A 14,406-nucleotide genomic window follows, 5' to 3' on the forward strand; every position below is an offset into this window, starting at 1 on the left:
GGTAACTTTGCCATCTATATTTTACGTGTTTTAGAAGTAGAGAAGTATTGCTAAGCCCAAGAATATAATTTGTAAAGAATTTTAGCTAATATATGTTACTAAAATAACGTCTCTGCTGTGTGTGTATGTGTTTTGGTTGTTTCTTGATGTTATTTATAAGAATGCTTAGTGCCTGGACTTTGCCTCTAAAATAGTTTAATTTTAACTTCACAGGCATGCTGAACCGGTTCATTATATGGTTTGGAGAAACCAAGGGAAAGCAAATGATGCAGGGAGTGGCAGTGACAGTTCTGTAAATACTCTTCCTTTCATTTGACCTTTTACTGAACTGGCAACAAAACAGTTCTCTAATGTAACTTTAAATTTTTTTGTTAGAAAATGGATATATTAAGAAGGATCTAAACTTTTAAACTTAAAAAAATGATTTTTAATTTTGGGGGTATATATGTCACTGGGTATGCATTGAAACAATGTAGGTTGGTGGGATAACTGAGGAGGCAGCCAACTTGAAAGGCAAAGGTTTTCTAGAGTGCTCTCTCATCCTTCACCCTGTGAGATCTTATCTGCTTTTTGGGGGAGTCAAAGAAAATTTATGTCAACTTAATGAATAATTAAAAAATTTATACTGACATCAATAATGAATAAATACTTTCGGGATGATGAAAATGTTTTGGAACTAGACAGAGATGGTGAATGTACTATGGGTCAACTGATTTTTATTTATTATTTTTTTAACATTAATACAAATACATTTAATAAAAAATTCACATTTATCTTCCTTTCAACATTGTATTCATCTCCTACAGAAACCACTGAGAAGTTTTGTGTATCTTTTTTTTTTTTTTTTTTTTTTTTTTTTTTGCTGTACGCGGGCCTCTCACTGCTGTGGCCTCTCCCGTTGCGGAGCACAGGCTCCGGACACACAGGCCCCGCGGCCATGGCTCGCGGGCCCAGCCGCTCCGCGGCATGCGGGATCCTCCGGGATCGGGGCACGAACCCGTGTCCCCTGCATCGGCAGGCGGACTCTCAACCACTGCGCCACCAGGGAGGCCCTGTGTATCTTTTCTCACAAGTTTTACTCCACAGTTTTAAGTACATATGTATATCTAGTACAGGTCAATAAACTCATAGTTTTTAAAATTATAAGACTGTACTGCACACACTGCTCTGTTACTTGCTTTTTTTTCACTTAAGGATAAAGCTTGGAGAGTTTTTAATCTTAGAAGAGGTGTGCTGCATACTGTTTAAACCATACACAGTGTTCCATAGTTCATAGTATATCCTACGCCAAAATTTAATCATTTCCCTATTAATGGGTCCTCTCTTCCTCTCTACCTCCCTCATTCTGTGCCTTCTTTCATTCTCTTTTTTAAAAAAATTAAGAAGCTTTATATTTTAGAGCAGTTTTAGATTCACAGCAAAGTTAAGTAGAAAGTACAGAGTTCCTATGTACCCCCTGTCCCGACACATGTACAACCTTCCCCACAGTCAGCATCCCACATTTCAGTGGTACATTTGTTAAAACTGATGAACCTACATTGACACATCATTATCACCCAAAGTCCATAGTTTACATTAGGGTTCACTCTTGGTGGTATACATTCTGTGGGTTTTGACAAACGTATAATGACATATATCTACAATTGTAATATCATACAGAATATTTTTGCTGCCCTAAAAATCCTCTGCTCTGCCTAATCATCACCCCCCAACCCCTAGCGGCCACTAATCTTTTTAGTATTCATAGTTTTGCCTTTTGCAGAATGTCACATAGTTGGAATCTAATAGTCTTTTCAGATTGGTTTCTTTCACTTAATATGCATTTAAGTTTCCTCCATGTTTTTTCATGGCTTGATAGCTCATCTCTTTTTAGTGCTGAATAATATTCCATAATCTGGATACCACAGTTTATTTATCCACTCACCTGCTTAAGGACATCTTGGTTGCTTCCAGGTTTGGGCAGTTATAAATAAAGCTGCTATACATACCCATGTCTTCCTTTATTTTTCATACACTGCTAGAGTGAGCAGCCTTGTGTGGGCATTACAGTGAGATGATTGAGAGTAAGATGGAGCCCATCATCAATTTCTCCCCTTGAGAAATTAATTGCCCTACATTCCTTCCTGTGCCCTCAAATCTTGAATGAGATTGCATGATTTGATGCTATTCAGTGCAGTTCAGAATTTCTCTCTTAGAGAAATTATCATTGTTTATCTGTGGACAGAGCTCAGGTAATTTTGTTCAGTCCAAAGACTTCTCTGGATATAACTTGTTCACAAAACTTATAGTATGGGGCCTCCCTGGTGGCGCAGTGGTTAAGAGTCCGCCTGCCGATGCAGGGGATACGGGTTCGTGCCCCGGTCTGGGAGGATCCCATATGCCGCGGAGCGGCTGGGCCCGTGAGCCGTGGCCGCTGAGCCTGCGCGTCCGGAGCCTGTGCTCCGCAACGGGAGAGGCCACAACAGTGAGAGACCCGCATACCGCAAAAAGAAAAAAAAAAAAAAAAAAAAAAACTTATAGTATGAGCAGACATTTTATGATTATTGTATATTATACTGGATACTCTGGATTTTCCCCTAGTCCTTCCATCTTTATATTGTCACCGTCTCTTATCTTTGATTAATTGTACGTACTTCCGGAGTTATTTAATGGAATGTATCTGACACATCTAGCAATTTACCTCAGTCAACATCCACTGGAAAGCCATTCTTGATAATATACTGGTCATTCAACATGCCTTTCACAGATGGAAAAACGTGCGATTTCCAGATAGGGGACAGATGATTCTTCTTTCTTGTATTGATTTTGTCCTATCATTGTTTATCCTTTTTTTTTTTGACATAGAGTTTTTACCTTTTTTCAAAAGCCCGAGTTTGTGCTGCTGGATTTATTTATTTATTATTATTATTATTATTTGCGGTATGCGGACCTCTCACTGTTGTGGCCTCTCCCGTTGCAGAGCACAGGCTCCAGACGCGCAGGCTCAGTAGCCATGGCTCACGGGCCCAGCTGCTCCGCGGCATGTGGGATCCTCCCGGACCGGGGCACGAACCCGTGTCCCCTGCATTGGCAGGCGGACTCTCAACCACTGCGCCACCAGGGAAGCCCTGGATTTATTTTTTAACTAATATTCTCATGGTTCACATTATTGCATTTGTCATTGGTTATTTACTTCTCCTGTTATAGTTAGGTGCATACTTTTTTGAGATCTTCTGTTCTTCTCTATTACTCTCTTAGATTATTTGTGAGTCCATTTTTGGAACCCCCCTCATGCCTTTAACAAATACTCACTAAATGCCTTTTATGTACCAGCTTCTGTGTCTGGTGCCAGGTTTTCAGTGGTAACCTCGCTTTTACAGTGTAGTGAGATAAACATATACTAAATAAACACTAAACAACTTTATAGTCATTAATTACATTCTTGTGCCATGTTTTCTTTAAGGTTTTCTGTATGAGAAATAAGCTATCTTTTAGATATTTTAAAATCAAGGATATGTATTTAAGTGCTTAGCATCTTCCATTAAAACCATGTATTATAAAATGATATTATATTTTCCAACATTTCCATCATATCTGCATCATTAACCACTGCATCTTTCCCTATAAAGTTTAAAATTTTTCCTTGAAATGTTTAGTAAGCATGGGTATGTGTGTGTGTTTTTTTCCCTTGCAAAAATTTCTCTGAAGGGAAGGGTAATAAATGCTCAGAAATGAGTGGCATTTACTTTAAAGATCTATAGTTTACTTTTCACAGTTATACCAACAGATTTGTTTTCAAGGGGACTCTGATAAAGGCAGTATCCAAATTAATATTGTGGAGAGAATTCTAGAAGGAGATTTTGTTGGTTTTCTGGATAGGGAAAGATAATACTTAATTCATCATTTGGATCAGTATGTATTCTTGTTTTTGTAATTAAAATTCTACAGACAATATCTTAATTTATTACTTTTCCTTGTTTTTTATTTTCTTACTGTTGAAAACATTTTCTTCAGATCCTGTAGAACTTTAACAGCATGTTAATAGTATAATTTATCTACTAGGCGTAGTTCCAATGTCAAGCAACTTGTTTCTAGAATGAGAAAACAACAAAAAAGTAAGAATAAGTCAGTCTACCACAAAACCAGAAATAAGAATAAAAATAATACCAAACCACTGATAATGGAAGACGATTTAGGAACACAGATTTTTGTTTTGAAGCTGGCTAACAGAACGCAAAATGTCTGATATGGAAAAGTTAAAGGGAATTCTGCGATTATTTAGCCTGAATAGTGCAGAAGTGCTTAAGAGTTAATTTGATTACATTATTATTACATAAATATTTAAATGAAGGGGGATATTGTGCTCCTTTTTTGAATAACAGGATAAGAAAAGGGCTTTCTATGTGCAGGAGGGATGAACATTGAAAATGAAAATTGATTATCCACTAATAAAATAGTGCAAGAAGGTATTGAGATAGAACATTGAATTTCCAGCCTTGGTGGACCATTAGGGCCAGAATAGTCAATACTTTTCCTGAATGGTTTAAGCCAGGTGTCACAAACGTAGAAGCTTCGGGGTCATGTAGATAACGTAAGGTTTGAATCAGTTAAGTACAAGACAATTAGAAATGATTGGGGGTCTGTGAATGTTGTTCGTTTTTCTCCTGCCAGAGATTCACTTGCCAGGAATTTATTTGATTATTTCTCCTAGAGAGTTAAAATTTAAAAAAATTTGGATCTAAAACTTGGAAAAGTAGGGTGAAATTTAGCCATATATTACTGTCATAAATCCAATTAGATCAAACTGTCATTTTCCACTTAGCTTCAGTTTTGTAGAGTTTCTGTATTAATATTTTTTACAATAAATTTTCTAGTGGTGGGTTAACTTGAATAAGAAAGTCATTTTATCAAAATGTAGCAATGAGATGGATAATTAGCCTTAAGTAAGTATTTTATGTTTCATTTCATTCTTTATACATTTTAGTCAATTTTTATAAAATGTTTTAGGACTACCAAAGACCAAAAAAACCCCCTCTGTACTTCAAAAAGTGATTTTCATTATAATTAATTTATTTCACCCGTCATCATTTTTTACTTAAATTAACTGTAGAATGTTATCTTGGTTTATTTTTAGATATAAAATTTTTATTCTTTTTTACTCCTAGTTGTAAATTTTAAGCAACAATTCATTTTTTCTTCTAATAAAAATCTGTGCCTCGGGCCTCCCTGGTGGCGCAAGTGGTTGAGAGTCCGCCTGCCGATGCAGGGGATACGGGTTCGTGCCCCGGTCTGGGAGGATCCCATATGCCGTGGAGTGGCTGGGCCCGTGAACCATGGCCGCTGAGCCTGCGCGTCCGGAGCCTGCGCGTCCGGAGCCTGTGCTCCGCAACGGGGGAGGCCACAACAGTGAGAGGCCCGCATACCGCAAAAAAAAAAAAAAAAAAAAAAAATCTGTGCCTATACTTTTTTTTTCTTTTTGAAACTTTGAAGAACTATACATATATAGTAGTAAGGTCTGAGTTAGGCAGAAGTTTGAAGTAAGTCTAGAATTTTCTTGATTTTTCCTCAGATAAAAATTTGGACTTGCCCCAAATTTCTGTATCCTTCTCTGACGCACAATCATCTTAGTCTTCATTATTCTAGTTCGTTCATAACCTGTTTTTGTCTATTGAAGCTTACTTATATTACATCCGTTTACCTCTTTACCAGTTTAATAATCTGATTAATCAAGTCTTTGCTCAATTATTCATTGATTTATTTACTAATTTAAGAAGTGTTGAGAACCTCCTATGAGCTAGGCATCAAGGATAAAAAGAGTAAAATTAGATTTCTCTACAAGAGATTCGATTTGGACAGTGATATACAAACTAAAGAAATTAATTGATTAATTCAATAAATATTTATTTGGTACCTGCTGTTTACCAGGCATTATTCTCCAGTTATGGGCTTGCAGCAGTGAGTTAAATAAGCAGCTTTCATACCCTTGTGAAGCTTATAGTCTAGTGGGGGAACTGACAGTAAAAAAACAGGTATATAATACATTACTTAGAGATCAGTATTTGAAGAAAAAGAATAGAAAGAGTTGGGCGAGGGCTTTGGAGCATAAATCATTCCACAGAGTTGCCCTCCTTGAGTTAAAAGGAGCTGGTCTTTTGTACTCCTGCACTAATGAGTCATTGGTGGCTCTAGTCGGTCTAGAGCAGTTCTCTGGCGAAGGGGGAGCAGCTCTCAGCCAATAATAACACCTGGAGGGACGGATGCACTGATCCTGTAATGAGGATCTGGGTGGGACATCATAGTGTCCACTAAAGCAGGATATCTTTTCTCCCCCCACCCCCAAATGAGTTTTGTCGTAATTTTTCTTGATGCATTTGCAAAGACTAATGCCAACCTGTAGCAGTACTTTAAAAAAAAATTTACTAAAGTAAGGTAAAGTAAGTATGTGGTAGTGCCACAAAAAGATAAATAAATTAAACGTAGTTTAAAAACAAGAACCAAATGGAATACTGCTTCTGGGAGTTTTAATTTGGATCACTAGATTTAGAAATTTCATAGTTTCAGCTCTTTTAAATAGATTTATTAAGTGTTTCTTATTTAAGAAGAGACACTGAGGAGGAGGACAAAGAGCACGGGTTCAAATATGACCTTAAGCATTTATTCGCTGTATAACTGTGGACACGCTATTTTGCTTTTAACTCAGCTTCCTTTTCTTTAAAATGAAGCAAATACTACCTGTCTTAAGGAGGTTTTGATGAGGACTAAATGAAATCATGTGCATAATATTTTATATAATATATATTTTTCTCACTTGTATACATGCAGAGAATCTGATATATAAGAAAATAGTTGTTCATTCTCTTCTAAGAAAATATAAATTTAAGAATTCTAAAGTTTGCTATTTAAATTTCATGGTATGTTTTAAAGCATGAAGTATATTTTTTATTTATCCCTACATATAAAACAAAATTTTCAAGTCTTTCAAATATTAGTGAAGTAAGTACTTATCAAGCTTGGAACTTTTACTTCTCAGATAGTCTCTTAAAGTAAGATTAGGGGGCAGAAACCCTAAAAATGGCTCTCAAGATGCATATATAAAAGGAATATTTCATAAATGATTGAAATATTTTTAGGGTTCATCACCATATTTATCTTCACTGGAAAAAGATTAAGTTATTTTTTGATGTTCACCTTAAATCTTGTTTTACACTGTATCCTAATGACCTTGCTAAATTCACTTATTAATTCTAATGGTTTATAAATTCTTTTAGGTTTTCTAAGTAAGTAATCATACTGTTTGTGAAAGTGGCATTTTTGTTCTCATTCTTTATACTTTCTATTTCATGTTCTTACCTATTTGTACTGGCTAAGACCTTCAGGGCCATGTTAAGTGCAAGTAGTGATAATAGGTGGTCACATTCTTCAGTCTCAGGGGGAATGTTTGCAGTCATTCACCACTTAGTATGATGTTTGCTATAGGCTTTTTATTTTTTAATTTTTTAAAATAAATTTATTTATTTTTGGCTGCGTTGCGTCTTCATTGCTGTGCACGGGCTTTCTCTGGTTGCGGCGAGCGGGGGCTACTCTGTTGCAGTGTGGTGGCTTCTTTTGTTGCGGAGCATGGGCTGTAGGTGCGCAGGCTTCAGTAGTTGTGGCTCGTGGGCTCAGTAGTTGTGGCTCACCGGGTCTAGAGCGCAGGCTCAGTAGCTGTGGTGCACGTGCTTAGTTGCTCTGCGGCATCTGGGGTCTTCCCGGACCAGGAATTGAACCTGTGTCCCCTGCATTGGCAGGCAGATTCTTAACCACTGTGTCACCAAGGAAGTCCTCTATAGGCTTTTTAAAAGATACACTTTATGATATTAAAGAGCTTCTCTTTTATTTCTTGTTTTATGTAAGTTTTTAAAAAAATAATGTTGAATTTTATCAATTGGTTTTGTTTCATCTATTGATAATATGATTTATTTCTTTTGTTACATGGTAAATTATATTGATTTTCTTGTGTTAAATCATTTTTCATTTCTGACTTAAACCACCACTTGGTCCTGATCTATATATTGGTAGATTTGATTTTGCCAATATTTTATTTAGAATTTTTGTACTTATGGCAAAAGAGAGGTCTGTAACATTTCTTTCCTGTAACAACCTTGTTGACTTTTGTTATCAAGCTTATGCTGTCTTTAGAAAACATGTTTGGAAATGCTTCCTATTCTTCTGCGGTCTGGACCAATTTGTGTAAGATTGATATTATTTCTTCCTTAAATTGTTGAAATCATCTGGGCCTAGAGTTTCTTTTGTGGCAGTGTGTTTTTACCTCATATAAAAAAGTTCAAACATATAGATATTTAACATAATTTTACATTTAACACATGTATATCTACTACTTAGAATCTTGTGTTAACATTTTGCTATAATTGCTTTATTACATGTGTGCCTTCACTTCCCTCTATCCATCCATCATTTTGTCTTATTTTTTTAATGCATTTCAAAGTAATTGGATATATCAGTATGCTTTCCTCTAAATATTTAAGCATGAATATCATTAAGTAAAGTTGAATATTTTCTTACTTTTTTCTTCTGAAGTAAAATTTATATGCAATATGATGCATAAATCTGGTGTGAACATTGGCTGAGTTTTGACAAATGTATGCATATGTGTATCCCAAGCTCCCTCAAAATACAGAATATTACCATCATACTGGAAAAGTTACTCATGCCTTTTCTCAGTTAATTCTCATATCTATTCCTAAGACACAACCATTATTCTGATTTTTTTCTTACCATATATTACTGCATACATTTTAATGTGTTTCTTTCACTCAGCATATTATATTTTGAGATTTATCTATGTTGTTGAACATATGAATAGTTCATACCTTTTTATTGCTGAGTAGTATTCCACTGTAAGAAGATCCCAGAGTTTATCCATCTTCCTGTTGATGGGCACTTGAGCTAGTTTTTGGCTGTTATGAATAAAGCTGCTATGAAAATTGTTGTACTAGTCTTTTTAAGCACATATGTTTTCATTTCTCCTGGGTAAATATGTAAGGGGTGGAGTCATATGTTAGGTATATGCTTAGTTTTATAATAAACTCTCAAAAGCAATTGTATCATTATACTCCTAAAACAGTGTATTAAGAATTTCAGTTGCTCTCCATCCCGGTCAATATTTGATATTGTCAGACTTTAAAAAATTAGCTCTTCTGGTGGGAATATAGAGGTAGCTCATTGTAATTTGTATTTACCCAATGACAGAATGTTGAGCTCCTTTTATATGTGTGTTAAAAAAAAGATATATCTTTTTTTTTAAAGTGTCTATTCAAATCTTTTACCCATTTAAAAATTGAATTGTCTCTGGGGCTTCCCTGGTGGCGCAGTGGTTGAGAGTCTGCCTGCCGATGCAGGGGACACGGGTTCGTGCCCTGGTCAGGGAAGATCCCACATACCGCGGAGCGGCTGGGTCCGTGAGCCATGGCCGCTGAGCCTGCGTGTCCGGAGCCTGTGCTCTGCAGCGGGAGAGGCCACAACAGTGAGAGAGGCCCGTGTACAGCAAAAAAAAAAATTGAATTGTCTCTTTATTATCGAGTTGTAGGTGTTTTTTATATATCTTGGATGTTTATTTGTATTAGATATATGTTTTGTGCATAATTTCTCCCAGTTTGTGATTTGTCTATTCATTTACTTAATGTTATTTTTTTTTTTTTTTTTTTTTTTTTTTTTTTTTTTCTTTTTGCGGTATGTGGGCCTCTCACTGTTGTGGCCTCTCCCGTTGCGGAGCACAGGCTCCGGATGCGCAGGCCCAGCGGCCATGGCTCACGGGCCCAGCCGCTCCGCGGCATATGGGATCCTCCCAGACCGGGGCACGAACCCGTATCCCCTGCATCGGCAGGCGGACTCTCAACCACTTGCGCCACCAGGGAGGCCCTACTTAATGTTATTTTTGATGAGCAGATTTTTTTTTACATTTCAATGAATTTTTATGGTTATTACCTGCTGTGTCTAAGAATCCTTTGCCTGCCTCTAAATAATGAAGATATTCTCCTGTGTTTTCTTCTAAAAGCTTTATGATTTTAGCATTTATGTGATGTTTGATGTTTGATTTACTTTGAATTAATTTTCATGTATAGTGTGAGACACAGATCAAGGTTAAGTTTTTAAAAATGGATATATATTTGTTCCACCACCATTTGTTGAAAAGACTTTGCTTTACCTATTAATGACTTTGTTGAAAACAAATGACGGTATTAAGTATAGGTCTTTTTCTGCGCTAGCTGTTCTGTTCCATTGATCTATTTGATGAATCTTACGACAGTAGTGTACTGTCACAATTACTGGAGCTTTATAGAGTAAGTCTTGATTTCAGGTCTTATAAGTGCTTTAGCTTTTTTTGGTAGTTTCCAAGATTTCTTTGGATGTTCTAGGCTCTTTGCAGTGCCATATGCATTTTAGAGTCAACTTATCAATTTACACACACACAAAAAAATGCCTGCTGGAATTTGGTTGAGATTGTATTGTTTCTTTAGAGCAATTAGGGAGAATTGACGGTTTAATGATATTGAACCTTCCAATCTGTGAACATAGTATATAGGCATACCTTGTTCTACTATGCTTCACTTTACTGTGCTTTGCAGATATTGTGTTTTTTACATATTGAAGGTTTGTGGCAACCCTGAGTCGAGCAAGTCTGTTGGCACCATTTTTCCAACAGTATTTGTTCACTTCATGTCTCTGTCACAATTTGGTAGTTCTTGCAATATTTCAAACATTTTCATTTTTTATTATATTTGTTATGGTGATCTATGATCAATGATCTTTTTAAAAATTGAGGTATGATTTATACAATATTATATTGGTTTCAGATATACAGCATAGTGATTCAATATTTTTACAGATTGTACTCCATTAAAAGTTACTACAAGATAATGGCTATAATTCCCTGTGATACAATATATCCTTGTTGCTTATCTATTTTATGCACAGTACTTTGTATGTCTTAATCCCATACCCCTAATTTGCCTCTTGAGACCCTTTGGTAACCACTAGTTTATTTTCTGTAAGTGATCAGTGATCTTTGATGTTCTCACTATAACTTGCTGAAGGCTTGGGTGATGGTTAGCATTTTTTAGCATTAAACTATTTTAAAATTAAGGTATATATAATACATTGTTTTCTCAGACATAATGGTATTGCATACTTAATAGACTACAGTATAGAGTAAACATAACTTTCATATGCACTGGGAAACCAAAAAATTCGTGTGACTCACTTTATTGTAGTATTTACCTTTTTGCAGTGGTCTGGAACCAAACCCACAATATCTCCGAGGTGTGCCTCTGTCTGTACTTATTTAGGTCTTCTTTAATTCTTTTTAAAGCAACCTTTTGTAGTTTTCAGTGTTTTTCGTTAAGGATTTTTGAATCGATGTTCATGAGGTATGTAATCTGTAATTGTCTTTTCTTATAATCTGTTAGATTTTGTGATTAAGATCATGTTTCCCTCTTAAGATGTGTTGGGAAGTATGATTTTTATTTTCTTAAAGAATTTTTATAAGATTGGTGTTATTCTTAAATGTTTGCCAGACTTCACCAGTGAAATAGTCTGGCCCGGTACTTTACTTTGTGGGAAAAGTTTTGATAAATTCAGTTTCTTTAATAGAGATAGAGCTAGTTGAGATTTTCTGCTCAACTTTGTGTTTCATTAAGTTGTATTTTTCAAAGAATTTGTTTCATGTAAAATGTTAAATTTGTTGTAAAGTGGTTCGTATATCTTCCTATTTAGAAGAAGGCTTTAGTATCTGAAATGATGTCCCCTATTTCATTCCTTATATTGGTAATTTCCATCTGTTTTTCTTGAGCAGCCTTGCTACTAGGTTTTTCAATTTTGCTACTTTTCAGAAATCCAGTGTTTGACTTTGTTGATTTTATCCATTTTGGATTTATTTTCTGCTTCACCCATTTTTACTCTTTACACTTTCTTTCCATTTACTTTCTTTGGATTTGGTTTGCTGTTTGTTTTTGAACTTCTTGAGATAGAAGTTTAGCTATTGATTTTGACCCTTCTGTTCTAATACTGCATTTAAGGTATACATTTATTTATAAGCATTGCTTTAGTTACATCCCATATGTTTCCCTAAGTCATTTTTTCATTATCATTCATGGCAAATATTTTTAAATTTCCATTGTGATTTATTTACTTTTTTTGACTCATGGGTTATTTAGAAGTACATCACTTAATTTTCAAGCAGTAGGGGATTTTCTCAATTTTTAAAAATTATTCACTTGTAATAATTTGTATTGTAGTCAGAGAATATACTCCCAAAGAGTTCAGTGCTTTGAAACTTATTGAGACTTGCTTTATAACCCAGCATTTGGTCCATTTTGGTATATGTTTTGTGTATAGTTTGTGTATTCTCTTTTTATTTGGAAGAGTGTACTATACATATACTTGGTAAGTCTAGTTGGTTAATTATGTAGTTCAAATCTTCTATCAATATATCTTAAGTGAATTTTTTGTTTGCTTGATCTTGTAGCTATTGACAAATGTGTGTTAGTCTCCCACGTGATTATGGATTTGTCTGTATCATCTATTAGTCTTGGATATTTTTGCTTTATATATTTTTAAGCTTTGTTGTTGGGTCCATTGAGGTTTAGAATTAGGGTATCTTCTTGTTGGTATGACTTTTTAATTATTAAGAAATATCTTGCCTTGTCTACTTTGTCTGATATTGGCATAGCTATGCTAGCTTCTTTTTAATTGGTTTTTGTGTGGTATATCTTTTCTCATCATTTTATTTTATTGTATTTTATTTTATTTTTATTTATTTATTATTTTTTTTGTGGTACACGGGCCTCTCACTGTTGTGGCCTCTCCCGTTGTGGAGCACAGGCTCCGGACGCGCAGGCTCAGCAGCCATCGCTCACGGGCCTAGCCGCTCCACGGCATGTGGGATCTTCCCGAACCGGGGCATGAACCCGTGTCCCCTGCATCGGCAGGCGGACTCTCAACCACTGCACCACCAGGGAAGCCCTCATCATTTTATATTTAATCTTTCTGTGTCCATAAATAATCTTTTAGTAGAGTATTTAACATAATAACAGATGTAATTTAAGTTTAAAGCTACCAACATACTATTTGTTTTATATTTTATCCACAGGTACTGTGCTTTTTCTCTCACTTCTTACCTTCTTTAGTTCAGTCAGATATTTTAATCATTCTTTTTCTCACCTCAGTTAGCTTTTAATGGCTGTCCTAGAAATTACTACATGAATTTTGAGTTGTTGCCGTCTAGTGTAAATTATTACTTCTGCGACTTCCTGCACAATGTAGACATATCTTGGACACTTTAACTTCGTTTACCCCACTCCTCACTTTTCTGTCATTGTCGTTATGCATTTAAAATCTCTATATATTTTAAACTTCACAAGTTAGTAATGTTATATTTTTTTACAATTATTGTTCATTCATATTTGCCAATATACTTACTTTTCTATGGCTCTTCCTTTTTGCATTTCTATGTTTTTTTTCTAGTATTATTTTCCTTCTGTTGGAAGAACTCCCTTTTACTATTTCTTTTACTGATAAATTCCTTGTTTTTGTTCTGAAATCACCTTTATTTCATTTTCATTTTTCAAAACATTTTAAACTGTGAATAGATTTCTTGATTGGCACCTCTTTTCTTTCAGAAATTTTAAGCAGTCATTCCATTGTCTTGTGCCATTCAGCATTTCTGTTGAAAGTTATCTCTCAGTCTATTGATTGTTGCTTCTTTCAGTGTGTTTATTTTTTTCCCTAGCTGCTTAAAGATGTGGCTTTATGTCTCATCAGTGTTAGGAAATTCTTGATTGTTGTCACTTCAGATAACGTTTCTTGCTTATTTTTTCTTTCTTTTTTTCTGGGATTTCAATGATATGTATGTTAGAACCTTTCAAAGGATTCCATATGCCTCTCATACTCTTCTGTAGTTTTCAACCTTTAATTTCTCTGTGCTTTGGTTCGGAGATTTTCTGTTAACCTCTGTTCTAACTCACATTTGCTCTGTTCAATCTGCTGCAGGTGCCAAGTACTGACACTTGGGAAATTTTGCTGTGCAGAGCAAGGATATAGGAGCAGTAATTGGTCCTTGTGGGAATACAGAGAGGGGCTTACTTATTTGTTTTTGGTTAGGACGTACTAGCATGTTTATGTTATGACTGGAATGATTCAGTAGAGAGAAAAAAATTAAAGCTGCGAGAGAGAGAAAAGGAAGATGACTTTTAGTTAAAAGTTCTTGAGGTAAGAGAGGACATAATCCAAAGCACAATCAGCAGGATTTTCCTTTGATAGGAGTGGGACATAAAGAGGTTAGTAGTATATCTGTATACTGGTGTGCTCATGTATATTAGTAGTCTTGTGAGATGGATTTATGGCTTGACCAATGGGAAATAGGCATCTATT

General features: G+C 35.4%; 1 protein-coding gene across 6 annotated transcripts in view; it reads left to right on the forward strand.

The window, feature by feature from the left end:
- Window positions 1–14,406, forward strand: part of TANC2 (tetratricopeptide repeat, ankyrin repeat and coiled-coil containing 2) — a 363,149-nt gene that overhangs the window by 25,450 nt on the left and 323,293 nt on the right. The gene's annotated exons all lie outside the window — the stretch shown is intronic.

Source organism: Mesoplodon densirostris, chromosome 18 (genome assembly GCF_025265405.1).
Source record: "Mesoplodon densirostris isolate mMesDen1 chromosome 18, mMesDen1 primary haplotype, whole genome shotgun sequence".
Taxonomy (NCBI): domain Eukaryota; kingdom Metazoa; phylum Chordata; class Mammalia; order Artiodactyla; family Ziphiidae; genus Mesoplodon; species Mesoplodon densirostris.